Source organism: Tyto alba, unplaced genomic scaffold, assembly GCF_018691265.1.
Source record: "Tyto alba isolate M040663 unplaced genomic scaffold, T.alba_DEE_v4.0 Super-Scaffold_18, whole genome shotgun sequence".
Taxonomy (NCBI): Eukaryota; Metazoa; Chordata; class Aves; order Strigiformes; family Tytonidae; genus Tyto; species Tyto alba.
Genome location: NW_024881280.1, coordinates 29929698 through 29940498, shown reverse-complemented (window position 1 = coordinate 29940498; position 10801 = coordinate 29929698). Strand labels below are relative to the sequence as shown.

Below are 10801 nucleotides of genomic sequence, written 5' to 3'. Positions count from 1 at the left end.
GTAAAAGGCCTGGGGAACAGATGCTGATGCAAATGAGGAGGCAGAGTGAGCGTCCCTTTGCCTCAGGCTAGACCTAGAATAGCCAGAAAAATTGAGTAAATCTTACTGGCTTGGTTGCAGCCAAAGTAACACCTGTAACTACTGTGTAAATTCCAGGATGTTTCATCAAATAATTGAAAAGGAAAACTAGTTTTACAAAACTTCATAAACTACCATGCTTCCAAGTGATCCCCTCAGACAGGCAGGCAGGACTAAGTCTGGCAGTACCAGAACAGCTTCATAAATGTTTTCTGGTAGTTTTACATTATTCTAAAATCTGCCTCTGAATAGTCATCAGTCTTTTTTTTTTTTTTACCACTGGCAGTAAAGCAAATGCTGTCTTGGATCTTAGTTGCATGAGGTTAACACATAAACCTCTTCTTATTTTCTGCTTTCAGTCTTTCAGCATTTCTGCCACTGAAGATCCTCTTCTACGGCTTAAAGTCGAAAAATCTTTGTGGCAGATTTGGCATTGCCTGTAATAATTTATGAATGTGATGTGTTGACATGTTTACTGTGTGCATACATTGAGCTACTTCAATAGCTGGATTGTCAAGATGTGTACCCAGGAGAGACAAGATGGATCCAGGCATACATTTTTGAGGAAACACTTGGGGAAACAAAGCAAGCGTCCTTCACTGTGATGTTTTGTCTGGGCCCCTCCTAGGCTCACTGGAGAGATGTCCCTGGGAGGAATGTGGGTGCCTGGAAAGCAAGACATGAAAGACCCCAGAGAATTTACAGGGGACCATTTAAACAGAGGTTTTTGAGAACAAGACTCCAAAAGGGGTCAAAAGTGCTCAGATCTGTAGATGTTTAATTTAGTAGATGTTGTCAAGACTACAAGATAAAGTGGATGTGAAATATTTTTTAACCAATATACTTTATTTCAATGGTTAAGTGGCTCTTCTGTTTTAAAAACATTTGGGTCATATAGAAAGGCTGAAGGTCTCATGTACATGTGTGGGCTCGGAGAATACAAGAGGTACATAGTCTGGAGCTTTCTGTAGGCGTGCAAGAATCAGTTTATCCCATCCATGGAAAGGTAAAAGCTCAAGGCCTGGCATAAGCAGAGGGTAAGTCAGAAAGACAACTGACAGCCAGAGACACAGCAGTAACCATAACAACACCATCATCTTTCTTTGAAGTCCTCGCACGTAATTCTACTAATGACTTTTATTAAACATTTAAGCCTTAGCATTCAAGTGATTCATATTTGTTGCAAAGAAACGTCCCATTAACACAAAGTACAAGCTGAAACAAAGTTAATGAGCCCTAATACTTCTAGGATAATTCAAAGTTTAAGGGTGATATTAACAAAAATAAAATAAGGAAGAGTGGAGAAAATCCAGTTTCATTGTCCACCAGAGAACCTGAGTTTTATACTTTTGGTTCATAAAATCAAATCTATTGCTCAAGTGACTCTTACACTGTTATTAAAGTAGTACAAGAACACATATATGTGCATAATTAAGTACCCCTTTGTGACCATAAAAGGTCTGTCTGGCTGTCCATGGGGAATGCGAGTGGGACTTGATTCATAAGCATGAAAGAGGGAATGTCATTACCATAATCCCCTTGTATTTCGCTACTTTGTCTGGGGGTCAGCCTCACGTGGTAGAGCGGTTGGGTGTACAGCACTGGAAACAGGAGTGTTTTGGTGCAGGGTCTGGGCCATATGCCCTGTACATCTGAGAGGCAATAGTAAATGGACCTGGAACTGCATAGGTTACTATTTGTCCTATGAAAACCTCAAGTATATCTCAAGTCAGGCATGCAAAAAACTGAGGCATTAGGTATATATGAAAAATTAGATGAATATTTTTTATTTGTGTTCTGGTTTTGCACTGTCAGGTATGAATGGCAAATGGGTAAGTGGAAAAAAGTCACCGACGTCTTCCTGCCCTTGAAAACATGTGATCTGGCTTAAAGCACTGACATTTTTATCTTTGTGTTTAAATGGAGAGATTAAACATGTTCAAGAAACAAAAACGGTAAACAGCACAGCCCTAAAATGCTGTTTCGGAGGTGACGAGTGAGCAGTGGTATGGTGACCACTTTCCTACCACAGTTCATGTTCGTGTGACTCCCATTATGCACAATACCTGGCCTGGGAGATTCCCAGACTTGAGAAACAATTTTTGGAGTGAAATAAGGGAATGGGTAACAATATAACACAATGCAACGGCGTTGTGGAGCAGGGCACGCACGGGAGCACTGTGCACATCTCCTGCAACACCTCCAAACCGTGCTCCTTGGTAAATATTCACATGGGGCTACAGAAAGTCCTTTTGAAGAGACACGAGGGGTTTTGTAGCAGGACCTACAGCTGCTTTGTAGATGCAGTCAAGCTTCTTTTGAGCTGCCTTCCCTGTGGGACTGGAGCTGTTCCCAAGAGGGCTCCCCGTGGCAAAGCGCCTCACATCTGTCTGTCCCCGGAGCAAGCACTTCATTGTGCCAGCAGCAGAGAGGAGGCGGCAGGGACATTTTTTCTTGAGGTAGGAGAAGCGCCACCTGTGCCCTGGGGCTGCTCTGGGGGCTGTAAGCTCTTGGGCCAAGAGGCCAGAAATCACTCAGAAGTTGCCAGTCGGAGAGCCCTTACTTACAGACTCTCCAAGAAAATAAGGCTTAATGAAAAACTTGAAGGAGACTAGACAAAATGGACTGACATGGACATGGGAAAACATTCTACAGGATAAATCATAAATTCTCCTCCATTTGGAGCGAGGTGAGACTTTCATCTCCGTTAATTTCATCCGATGGATCCAGATAACAAAGCAGCCCTCTACATGGGAGAGTTAACAGTGATAAGATTGATACGGAGAGACAAGATGCACATGGAGACATAGGAAAAATTTATCTCTGAGAAAGTTTTCACTATTAAAATTTTTCCCTTGCAAATGCGGGTCTTCTAAAACACTCTTCTTTAGGAGGGATCTAAATGAAGAGAAGGTGGGAAGCAGAGCTACAAAGCACATAAGAAAGCCTCAAATACATGAGTGGGAGGAAAGAGGAAGAAATGAAAGAATAATGAAGCTTGCATCACTGAGAGCAAACAACAGAAGAAGGGAAATGCACATACTTGTGGCTAAATTTTGCAGGAACTTAGGCTGAGGTTTAAAACTGCTGTGGTTAGCATAGATACAGGTACAGAGTAATTCAGACAACTTGATCAAAGGGCAGAGAAATGCTACTACTGATTTCATTAGGAAAATTACCTGGCTTAGAGTTAATGGGTAAGCACAGGAAAAAATGCCTTCTTTATAATGTTGATATAGGGTAGCCCTGCAAAGGGTAATCGGCACCTGTGGTGTCTGATGATTGTGCAGTTTGGGGATTCCTTCAGTAAGGCCAGGATTTTTCCCTTCATGGAGACTCCTGTTGGCACCTGTGGGAATTCCTTATGTAGTGATGTTGCAAACAGATATTTCTATTTTTAAAAACAATAGATGTCTTGTTATTAACGTGGTGCTCAGGGTCCCCAGCTCTAGCTTCATCAATATGAGCCCAAATGCTCAACTACTCTTAGGGTGTTTTCATTAAAACTAAATCAAGTGTTTCTACTTCGAGAGCAACTCCAGTGGCTGCCGCGCCAATGACTACCCGCCTGAACTAGGAAACAAGCCTGGAAAAGGATCCTGGGGTTTAGTTTATTCCATGCCTTCTGATTTTCTGTCAGTGCTTTGCTGTAAGGGCACCATCAGGCGTTCGGCGAGCAGGGTTGATCTCTCCTGCTGCAATCTTAGGCATGTTGCAGAGCAACCAGTAGAAAACTTTCAAACGAACAGAACGAAGGACCTGTGTGTCTTCAACAGGAATCTGGTGGGATGGGAACGCCTCTGACTCCATGCCACCAAAACCAGCTGTAAAAGGAAAACTGTAACTTTGCTCAGGAAACCCCAGAGTTTTATATTCACTTGGGAATAAACTGAGCCCATCCACCCATTGAAGATGCAAGCATCAGGGAATCAACAGGAGGTTTTGGCCATCTGCACAGATGAGCAGTGCCCAGGGATATAGCTAGGACCAAGGTGGGGGCAGGGAAAAGTTTCATGCCAGCAATTTTACGAATGAAAGGACAGAGCAGTTACCTATGCTGGCTTTTCAAAATCCACCCTGAGACAGCAAGAAAAAAAGGACAGAGGAACAACATTTCCATTCCCTTCAACCAGTAAAGCTATATTTGATACAGAAGAACATTCTTTTTTTTTTTTTTTTTTTTTTTGTCCAAATCATATAATCAAAATTCAGAGCTGCTGCTTTTTGTATATTGTTGATCTATCAAGGTTGCAATATGCTGGTGCGGAATCTGAGTTTCTTTGTGTCACTGCCACACCAAAGAGCGTTGGGTCTGGGGTTGGGAGCTCTGTGGGGTAGTGGCGTTTGGGTAGGCAGGAAAAAGAGTTGGCAGGAAGGGCACAGCTCTGGTTCTGCCCTCTGCTCAGTCTCAGTATCAAGGAAAGAATGTATCCCTTGGGGGAAAAAAAAAAAAAAATCTTATCCCATCCTGAACCAGTCTTTCCCACATTATGGCAAAATAAACCTAAAGGGATAAAGCTAGGCTTTTCCTGTAATCACTACAGCGATCGCATGTACCTCGAGTTGTCACTCTATAGGGTTGGTTGGAAGAAGGTAAATTTACAATGAATAATTAAATACCCTTTACAGGCTCGACAGTCCCCAGGCGTGTGGCAGTGCTGACAGTGCCAGCTCCCTCTGAGGCCCTGCCAGCCTTTGCCCCCACAGAAAGGGTCCCCGTTCGCCCCCAGTTTTCCGGGGAGCAAGGCAGGAGGGGGCTGGGACGAGGGTGGCAAAGGGGTAGAGGAGCGAGGAGGAGGAGGCAGGGTGTACCCTCGGTACTGCAAGCCCTCCCGGCATGGCGGAGTCTTCTCTGTTTTCAACTGTAAAGAATACAGTATACCGAGGTGCCAGGCCTCGGCGGGGGCTCCCGGCTGGTGAGATGCTAACGAAAATAACAGTTCTGCACGTCTCAGTTTTCAACACGTGGAAGTCCGGCTCCGGTGGCACGAAGGTCACCCCCAGTGGCAACGTGACGGCCAAGGCAGGCGGCCAAGGCGTGCGGGCATTCACCGGGGGGGGCCGTGACCCTCCTGGGGGGCGGGCGACGGGAGGGCCGGGCAGGGCGGCGGGCCCGAGCGGGGCAGCGGGCCCGAGCGGGCTCTCCCCGGCGCGGAGAGGGGAGGCAGGCGTAGGGATCGGCCATCCGCGGCCCCACGCACCCGCGGGAAAACACCCTTCGCGGAGCAGCAAACACACCCCCCCCCCCCCCCCAAGCTCCTGAAGTTTCCTTCGGGGAGGCCGGCGCCTGGCCCCCGCCGCCAGCTCCGGGGGGCGGCCCGGCGGGGCGGGGCGGGGCGGGCCGGGCGGGCGGCGCTAGGACCCGGCGGGGCGCGGCGCCGCCGCCGGGGGTGGGGTGGGGCGAGGCGAGTTGGGGGGGGGGGGGGGGGGTGGGGGGGGGGGCGGCAGGCGGCGGCGCGGGCAGCGGCTGCCTCCCGCCGCGGGGCGCGGAGCGGGGAGCACCCACTCCGCGGGGAGTCACCCACCCCCGCAGGGAGCACCCACCCCGCGGGGAGTCACCCACGCACACACCCACCCACCCCCCCCCCCCGCGGCGGCGGCGGCGGGAGCCGAGGGCCGCGGCGAGGAGGTAACGGCCGCGGCGGTGGCGTTTCGCGGTGTCATTGGGAGCGTGTGAGGGTGGCGGGGCGGGGGGGGGGGGGGGCAGCCGCCGCGCCCCGTCCCTCCCGGGGGCAGGCAGCCCCGGCCAAACTTTTTTGGGGCCCGCTGGGCCGTCGGCTGCGACGGGCGGGCGGGCGGCGGCGCGGGGAGTTGGTCGGGGCTGCCCCGCACTGCCCGCCCCGTCCCGTCCCGTCCCGCCGGGAAATGGCGAGCTGTGCCCCGCGGGGGTGTCCGGCCGTGGGCTGGGCCGGGCGGCTGCGGCCCCCCCCCCCCCCCCCCCCCCCCCCCGTTTTGTTGCTGCGGGCCGATCCGCGCCCGGGAAGGAGCCGCTCCGCGCTTCGGGGGGCTCCGGCGGTGCCTGCGCGCACGGCCGAAGGGCACCCTCGGGTAGGGCTGCTCTGTCAGAGCCGGCGGGAAAGGTCTGGGCTTGTTCTCCCACCAGCTCCCCTTGGCTGGCGGTTCAGCCGTGCTGACTCTTTTAACTTGCCTGGAGTTGCGGGGAATTAATTTCTTCGCGATGTGTGCGTGTGTCCCCGCGCCCCGGGGGAGGATTTCCTCGTTAGCCTGCTGACTACGCCGTGGGCAGTTATTATTTGTCTTATCAAAGATGTGTCGGTGAAAATCTCTTCCCGCCGCTACGGCACGGCCGCTCTTACAAGCCGGTTTACTGAAACTTTAATTGCAGCAGGCGATGTTTTACTGTGGAGCCATTTACGTCAGAGCAGACCGTTACTCCGGTGGGATAACGGCGTCTCTTAGACGACCGTTTTTCACGCAGGGAGGGCTTGTGCCGTTTCATGGGGTGAATCAGAAACAAAAATGAGCAAACAATGAAAATGAGTTTGTGTGGTATTAAAAAAACCTGACGTGGCAACGTCTGTTACGGGCACGGTAAATCAGGCGGCAAACCCCCGGTTTTCTCCAGCGTAGCCCACGTATCAGCCGGTAAACAACATAAACTGTGATCACTTTGCAGCCGAAAATATAAGGCCTTGCAGCCCTGGCTGCCTGAGCGTTACGTGTCATTAAAGTAGCTTTCTTGGAGGAGAGGGACTGTCCCAGGAGCTGTAAAATCTATAAACACTTTTCTGATTGGTTTAAAAATTTAGACACAGGAAGCGGATGGTATCTAATAACAGACAAGTGGAGACACTGTTGTCATGGAAACTGAGAAGACTCCCCCCCCTCCCATTTATTTAAAAAAAAGGAGAAAAAAAAAAAAAAAAGAAAAAAGTCTGCATATCATCAGAAATGCCTGCATACTGCCTTGGCTGCTGTTGCCTTTCCCACAGCATCTGTTGAAACCTGAGAACGTGCCTGTCAAATCAAGGTCATTTTACAATAAACCCCCGTGCCGCTGTCTCCCCTCTTTCCTCTCGGGACGTTATCCTGCACTTTCCACCCCAGGAGGAGTTTGGGAGACGGAGCCCACGGGCTGCCCTGCGTATGGTGGGCGTCCTGCCCCGGCCAGGCCTGCGGCGGGGAGAGGCTCAGAGCAGGAGGACCACGGAGGTTAAGAACCAAAAGTAGTGAGGGATGACTTTTTTTTTTTTTTTAAGTCAAATGACCAGGCTATGTGTTTTTTTTTTTTTTTTTTTTTTCATGGGAATCTGTGGACCTGGTTGAAAAAGCTGGGATTGATTAGATCTCCCTCTTTTCCTCCTCATTTCAAAGTTATATTGAAATGTAATGATTTTGACATGCATATTAAGGCCACTTCACAACTCTGCCTCACCTGCAAAAGGAAGAAAAAAAAAAAAAAAAAAAGGAGGCAAATGGCTATGGGAAACTCTGTGCAATTGCTTTTAATAAAGAATAATCACGATTTGGTTATAGCGTGCTATTTGAGGACAAAAGCAGAGATACAAGAATAAAATATACTTCATTACTGATGAATGCAGCATGAGAAAAATCAGACTATTATTGTGGTAAATTGCAGTTTTACTTTGCTGGACTACTGAAAGTTTATTGTGTGTGAAAGGAGAGCTATTTTGCTTTTGGAGCGGGAGAGAAGTATTTCACAGCAAACTCACAAGAAAGGTTTTAGTGTTTTTGCTTATTTTCTTGGGCAGCAGGCGTTGATTTCAGAAGTTTGTGATGGAGAGGCATCTTTGAGTATTCACTGTGTTTCCTCTGAAACATTTCATTTTGTTGCTCCCTTTAATCTTCATTTTGCAGTGACCAAGCCGAGAGAAAGCACTTGAGTGCTTCACCCACTGTATAAATTGTCACTTTGAAACCTTAAATGACTGGTTCAACCTCCGTTGCCTCTTTGCTTGCATATTTCACTTTTCACATTATTATTTCTTAAGAAAACCGGAGGCTGGTGAGCAGGTCCTGTGGATCAGGAGGTAAATCCTGCAGGGCACTGAGGTGTAGGCGCTCAGCGCCAGCTCCATCCACACCTTTGGATCCTGCCATCTGAAAAACCCAAGGCCTGGCTTTAAAATCTGGCTTTGGGCAGAGCAGCCTAAAGGGGTGGGAAAGCAGTAGGGAGCAACACCTGCCTCTGCTCGAGGGTGGCTGCCGGGGTGCGGGAGCTGGGACCCCCTCCCTGTGGTGGGGAAGGGCGTGGGGAGTCGAGCAGTTGCGTGTTTAATCCAGCCCGCGTCTGATTAGCCAGATGCTGCTTTTAATTGCTGTGGAGTTCAAATGGGGAAAGTTTGGCGTGGCAGCGAAAGCGTGCTTGCTTCTAGAAGCGAATTTCCTGTTGTCGGGAGCACCCTTATCTGCAGGAAGGTTCGCCGGCAGGAAGTGTGTCAGTTACTTGTTTTTACACAGTGAAGGAAATGAGCTGCATTAGGTACTTTCTAGATTTACCCTTCATCATCCTCCGTGTCTGGGCTACTCTATTTATCTCTAATGGTTTTAGTTATAGAAGTTTTAGGATGGCAGTCATTCCCGAGGGAAATGCAAGAAGTTAAATGCTTGTGTCGTCCTGCCATTTTTTGCTGTTATGAAAAAACACCCCACCAACCTCTCTGGGCCACATTTTCAAAAGTATCCAATTTGCAATTTATACCTTTTGAGTCTCATTAATGATACTCAGATAGGCGCTTTTTTTTTTTTTTTTTCTTTCCCCGCCTTAGAATGGAAGATCAAAAAATGCACCAGTTATTTTACTAATAGGAGCAGTCCTTACACTTCTGAACTGCCTTTCATCATGGATCATAAATCACTTTACAGAAATTAATTTTTTAATATCCACAGAAGTTATATGAGCATAGGAAGCTGAAATGTAGCTTTTCACATGGACTGCCCAAAGTTGCAAGGCAAATTAAGAGCAGAGCTCTGAGTCAAATTAAGTGCCCCTTAATTAGCAGTTGCTAATGGATTAAAACTTTGAAAATGTGTCTGCCTTTCCTGAGTGCACTGGTGCTAATACACCAATGCAGTGCATGTGTATTTGAGATGTGGGTTCGGGGATGAGAATATAAGCAGCGGTTCCAGAAAATACCAGTTGTTTAGTGGTCCCTGTCCAGCCTGGCGTGGCTGGGATGCCAGGTTGGAGGCTTGTAAGTTTAGACATGGCTTTGGCTGAAGGTCCAGACTAGAGGCAAGGGCTGGGGTTTAGGTCTTTGTGTTTTAATAAGCAGGGAGCTTCAGGGAGATAAACATTTCTCCAATGCTGGCTTTCAACTGAGTATTTATGGTGTTAAGCTGAACTTTTGCAGAGGGTTTTGAGGGGGAAACGTGGAAAAGTTACATAAACTTGTAAGAAGCTGCCTGGCATGCTGAGCAGTTTGAAGTAGTGATTTTTGGCATAGGAGATGTCTTGGTGTTAGGAGCTGTTCCTGGCAGAAGAGGCTGCTGGGGCTGTCCAGAAGCCTAAGCTGGGCTGGAATGGGACTGTCCTGGCTGATGCTGGAATTTATTAGTTCATGACTTCAGATGTAACACAGTGCAGCACGACTTTGGCCACAATTTTGAAATATTTCTAATGAAACTGCATTTGGCTTGTTACCTGCTCTCATGGCCAAGCCAAAGTAAAACTGTAACAAAATAATGAAGAAAAAAAAGACTCCCAACAAAACAGCATTTCATTTAAATGTAAAACCTACGGCCATGTTTTTTCAGAAGCGATCAGCTGATTCTGGGAAACCAGCCTGAAGCTCTGGAAGGCAAATTAGGTTTTGGGAATCTACTCTCTCCTAGGCATTGGAAATCCTGCTCCATTTAAAGTGGCCGAAGTTGAGCTGCCAAGTACCACGGCAACTCAAACCCTCCTTAACTTCACTTTAACACTTTAGGTGCTTTTAGCAGTCTTGGGAATGACAATTAGTCTGGACTGAAGCTGGTTGTCTGGCCTAAAGCTTGCAGCTTGGCTGCCTGCGTGGCCCGCGAAGGAGCGAGACCCCCTGCACCCCGGTTGTCCCCTCCGAGGATGGGCACAAAGCGGTGGGACAGCCCCGCTCTGCAGGTGGGTGGTGAGGGGGGTCTGGGGAATGGCTGAAACTCGCCACGGCTGGACACGCGACTTCCAGACAGTTCAAGTCCTGTAGGATCACCCTGGCGTGAGCCCAGGTGCCGGTGGCCGCTTGCTTGCTGGGGGGTCAGTTTTTCCCCACCTCTCTCGGGCGGGAGCAGAAGTGACATGCTGCGCTCTTTCAGAACTCTCCCTGAAGCTCATCAGTTCTGTAGCACCTCTAAAAACTGGGCAGGCTAAGTCAACTGGAGGTGAAACTTCTGCTTATTATGCTGGACAGTATTTTGTCTCGCTTTCCCTTTATTTCTCTGTGGTCTGAGAGTCTCTTTGCTGGAGATGGTCTTTCGCTGTGTCAGCACTGACTGCAGGACAGACAGACAGATGGCAAGGCTGTGACCTGTGGTCAGGGTTGGTGGGCGTCACTGAATGGAAAGATCTGCCTAGTTGTTTGATGCTCCTGTTGTTTTGTGTTTTTTTTGTTTTTTTTTTTTTTTTTTTCCACCCCCCCCCAACATTAGCAGGAATTTACACCCAACGCTAGCTGATACAGTGAAATTTCCAACACTGGATGTTTTTACCTTTTACCGAAAATAGGTTAAAGCCAAACAATGATAGGTATTACTATTATTATTTAAG

The 10801-nt window shown here is 48.5% G+C and overlaps 1 protein-coding gene across 2 annotated transcripts in view; it reads left to right on the top strand.

The window, feature by feature from the left end:
* Positions 1 to 5519: 5519 nt before the first annotated feature.
* The window catches only part of FOXN3 (forkhead box N3), a 215088-nt gene continuing 209806 nt past the window's right edge, over positions 5520 to 10801 (top strand). For both annotated transcript variants that reach the window (XM_042790642.1, XM_042790639.1), the window contains exon 1: positions 5520 to 5707. The gene's annotated coding sequence lies outside the window, so the exon portion shown is untranslated. The remainder of the gene's footprint in view (positions 5708 to 10801) is intronic.